Here is a 5,000-nt window from a genome sequence, read left to right as displayed (position 1 = left end):
CATATCCAAATGCTTGGAGAGAAGCTGAACCTTACCTTATTTCAAAAGCACAAAGGTTCATCTCCGAATATAACAAATTGCCGTCCTATTGGCTACTCATTGCTCATTACTTATCTGAAGTCCTCGAAACATCCTCACGGAAGATAAAAATTGACACCTACCAAGACACAGCACCCAACCGCTGCTCGCTCATTTCACTCAGAACTTCTCCAGGTCACACGACGTACAGCAAAACTGTATTATATACCCGACAATTAGAAATATTTTGACAAAGTATCACATAAAGTTCCTTTGGACAAATGCAAAACAGATTCTGGAATCAACGGAACAATACAACACGCCTGGACTCACTGTGGTGTGGTCATGAGAAGGAGGGCGCCCCCCCCCCCCCCCCCCACCCGTGGAGGTGGGAACCCTGACTGATGGCCTGAGTACATTTTAGATATTCAAGACGCCCGTAAGTTTTCTAAACAATGAAATCTTGCCATCCAGGCAAAAATATGATTTCCTGAATTGAAAAAATCCCTCCCCCAACATTCAGACTCCAATCTGAATACAAAGACTGACTAGCGATAACTTAACAATCATTGAAGAAGGCCTAGACGCAGCATGCAAATTTGGATAAGATGGGTCGCCACATTTCACTCACTGCAAACAGTCTAGCAAACCTTCTCGCACATACCCAATGTATTGGCCACACAGCTAACGTGAGGGGCCAGCTGCTCCGTGAACCCACAGTACGCAGTACACACACTCATACCCGGTTTAAATCTTTTTTACCGACCTTCGCTTCCACTCGCAATCAACGAGACCACTAAAAGTTAAGCATGGCGCGTAGTCAATTGCACTCAATATCCAATCATTTGTGACGGATAGTTCTTGCCCTGATATGGAGCACTCACCTATTGCCCTTCTTCAACTACCGTGATCATAAGATATGACGGACGCTTGGCTCTGACAGACACAACACGATTAAGAAGACCCAGAACAGAGCAGCTAGACCCCCAGAGGCTCACGGGGCCTCTCTATTGCACGTGAACATACAGGCTGGGGCGTCAGCTTGGGGGACAACGTCAAGCTGTGACGTCAGCATGGGAAACAGCATCATCGGCTCGACGCTAAATATATAAACTCCACTTGCGCTACAAAGTCCGCAGCGACGCAACAATATCCGGCTGCATTCGATCCACTTCATCCAGCATGCGGCGACATGGGACGGGCGAGACGCGCAGACACGCGCGCACTCGCACCCGCCCCACAGTATCACTTAGGTTCCAAATGCGGTAATTGCCGAATTCACGCGTCGGGTGCGTCAAGACACTGCATGCTAAATTCACAGTAGGCGTTTCCACCCTGTCCGGCAGCATACAGCATTTCTGCAAGTGGATCCAAGAAAGCAGTCCACCGTGCCGAAGAGCTTGGGGAGGTGTGGCACACTTACGCAGCGCCAGCGCCGTGCGGCCGCGGCTCCCGGCAAGGCGCGGTTCGCGCGTCGCCGCCCAGCCAATCAGCGCGTCAGATACGCATGACATCATATAGATGACCTGGCCCGCCGCGCTCGGCCCGGGACGCGGACTGCAGGTCTGAGACGCGCCCGGGTTGCGTGCGGAGCATTCTGCTGCTATCCGAGGCGTGAAGATTACAGATCGGAGTTACAGTAGTGTTGCAAAGCTCATCAGAGCAGATCAGTGAGCGGGAGCGAGCATAACAGTGTGCATACTCCTGTCTGAAGTCCTCATCAGAGCAGATCAGTGAGAGCGGGAGCGAGCATAACAGTGTGCATACTCCTGTCTGATGTCCTCATCAGAGCAGATCAGTGAGAGCGGGAGCGAGAATAACAGTGTGCATATTCCTGTCTGAAGTCACGTCTCTTTCCTCCAATGCTGCCATCAAAATACCGGGGGCAAAAGCTCCACAACATATATGTGACGTCCTTTAGTAGCTAGCTTCAGCTCTGGTATTCAGTCCTCTTTGCTTGTAAGTGGCTTGAGCACGTCGTTAGCCACGAACTTCAATGAGTCACTAACATACCGTGCGCGAAAGCATACCGTGCGTCAGCTAAAGCACACACGAGGACAGGAGCAGACGAGGACGTAATTGGTAGCAGGATGGAAGGATGCGCAGCTTTCGACCTCGTAAGCGTGAATTCAAGGCTTACTGGCAGTGGCGTTTAGGTGCCCCGCTACAATGGCGGGGATGGATGACGTCACCAATAGCCTAAGTAGGTACATGTGTCACAATGGTAAGCTGCCAACGGACAGCAAGAGGCGTCACGCATTGCAGCGTGACATACTTTATGGATTGCTCACTACCGATCAACCGGCATTGCCGTGGCAATGGAAGTCAGGATGTGTGTTATTCTGTTTTATTATGGATAGGTTTGATAGGAAATACTGCAGACAAAATCAAAAGTGATCATAGAGAAATACACGCAAGTACACGCAATTGCATGCACTTGCAGTTTTCAGGGGGTCTGGCGATGAATTGACCACTAAAAGTGGCTTTTGGGCTGCTTTTGAAATGTTATCGTATGATAGAGAAATACGATGCTGTGGTAGTGCCGTGACCGTAATGCTTGGCGATAAGCTCAACTTTTTGTAAGAATTGTTAAATACCTCTGTCACATCTTAATACCTTCGTGTGTTGTGCTGAGAAAAACTTAAATTACTTGTGTGGCCTCTAAGTGGGGTGTGCAGACCTCTTACACTGACATTCTCTCTTCACCAGACACTGACCACCGGCTGGCAATTCCTGTGCAGCTGGGCAATGCGCCGGAGAACTGGGACGGCGAGGAGGGCTTCATCGATGCCGACATGATCCAGCGCGCGCGTGCCAAAACCCAACAGAGGCCGCTGCGAGGTAACACTGCGCCGAGCCCAACCTAAGGCGGGCGCTGCTTTGGGAATGATTTGGCTGAAACTAAGGTCTTCTCGGTCAGCAACGACCTTTGCGGTGCTATGGACGCATGAGGGCGGAGAGTGGTGGCGCGAGATGTCATGAACCCGGCAGTCTTCGGCCATCCGGGTTTATCCTCACAGCGGCACCTCTTCGGGGTATGTGCGGGCGCTCGACCGTTGCTCGAAGGGCGTTACAGGCGTTGGCTCATCGCCGTTACATGCAGCTTTTCCTGGACAAATGGGTCTTTGCGGGAATTCAAGACGAAGCGGGAACGAGAAAAAAGGGTTGGCGATGCTGCTGCAAGTTGAAATTGCACCGGGCCCGAATGAGGCGTGCTCCGCTGCAACGTCAGGCTTGTTAGTGCGCTGGGTTGGCGATCGAGTCATTTCAGGAGGCGGGACGATATTAAAAGCGTGCGCGTGCGCCGTCACGAATTACGCGTGCGCCACCTGATGTCACGCGTGCGCCGCCTGAGGTCACGCACGAACCACCATCACGCGTGTACCGTCTGAGGTCACGCGAGCGCCACCTGAGGTCACGCGTGCGCCGCCTGAGGTCACGCGTGCGCCATCTGAGGTCATGCGTGCGCCGTCTGAGGTCACGCACGGACCACCATCACGTGTGTATCTTCTGAGGTCACGCGTGCGCCATCTGAAGTCACGTGTGCGCCGTCTGAGGTCATGCGTCCGCCGTCTGAGGTCACGCACGGACCACCATCACGTGTGTATCTTCTGAGGTCACGCGTGCGCCATCTGAAGTCACGTGTGCGCCGTCTGAGGTCATGCGTCCGCCGTCTGAGGTCACGCGTGCGCCATCTGAAGTCACGTGTGCGCCGTCTGAGGTCACGCGTCCGCCGTCTGAGGTCACGCGTGCGCCGCCTGAGGTCACGCGTGCGCCATTTAAGGTCACGCATCCGCCGTCTGAGGTCACGCGTGTGCCGTCTGAGGTCGCACATGAACCACCATCACACGCGTACCGTCTGTGATCTCGCGTGAACCACCGTCACTCGAAGACTGTCTGTGATCTCGCGTGAACCACTGCCACACGTGGACCGTCCGGAGTCACGCGTGTACCGTATTACGTGACACATACACCATGCAAGATCAAACGTGCAAACATGAACACACATCGGTTTTATTGTGGCATTCCACAAATTGTTCTGGATATGACAGCCTCTTAGCGAAAATAAAACATAAATACATCACCAATATCACAGAATATTATCACTCGCAGCCTCTGCAGCAAATCAGGCAAAAGAGATGTGAATCTTCAGGAGGCAGCGTGAATGAGGACAGATGGACGGATGGATGGTGCCTGACTTGATAAGCCGCGGTCATGAGTAGGCTTCTGCAGACCGCTTTCCGCGGATCCCCGCAACCATTCGGCTCGACAGGTGTTCTCGGGGCTTGTTCATCTCTGTGGCTCTGCCATACCGAAAACGTGCAGCATCAAACGAAGGTCCGCGATTCACGACAAAAACGACCCTGTGGGATGTCCATATCGAGAGCCGCGCAGCCGCGGCAATCAGCGGAGCTACGATACGCCCCCGGCATGCCTGCGCGGCCCAATAAAGTGGCAGGTTCGACCAACGTCCGGTCAGTGGCCGGCGGACACTAACAGCCGGAGGACGACCAGAGGCGCCATGGGGACAGGCCATTTCGTCTCCCTGCTGGCGGTGGCTCTGCTGCCCCTGTGCGTGGGGTGGCGCTGCGACAGCTTCAGGCACAACCCCGTTCACTACGTCCACTGTCTGCAGGGGATCCCGCCTTTCCAGCCGCGGTCGACTGAGGCTGGGATAAGCGGCTGCAGCGCCTGTCAGACAGACGAGCACGTGCATACGCTCGGCAGCGGAGACGACAAAGTGGACATAACAGTGGCCACGTGCCGGCACACGGGCGTCACATGCTGCAAGGAAGCCGTGTGCACGCCGTTACATAATGACGTTGTCTACAGGCTGAATGAAGAGTTTGTCGCGGAGTCTCTGGCCATCGCTTGTGTGTGTGCTTTCGCCGATCTCGGCAGCTTTGCATCGGGCTGCTCGGACCCCCTCGACAGTTTCGACGGCCAGACGGCGGCCGGCAACTGTTCTGAACCGACGCGGA

The sequence above is a fragment of the Pollicipes pollicipes genome, unplaced genomic scaffold (assembly GCF_011947565.3).
Source record: "Pollicipes pollicipes isolate AB1234 unplaced genomic scaffold, Ppol_2.1 Scaffold_6138;HRSCAF=7277_pilon_pilon_pilon, whole genome shotgun sequence".
NCBI lineage: Eukaryota > Metazoa > Arthropoda > Thecostraca > Pollicipedomorpha > Pollicipedidae > Pollicipes > Pollicipes pollicipes.
This window is presented reverse-complemented; position numbering follows the sequence as displayed.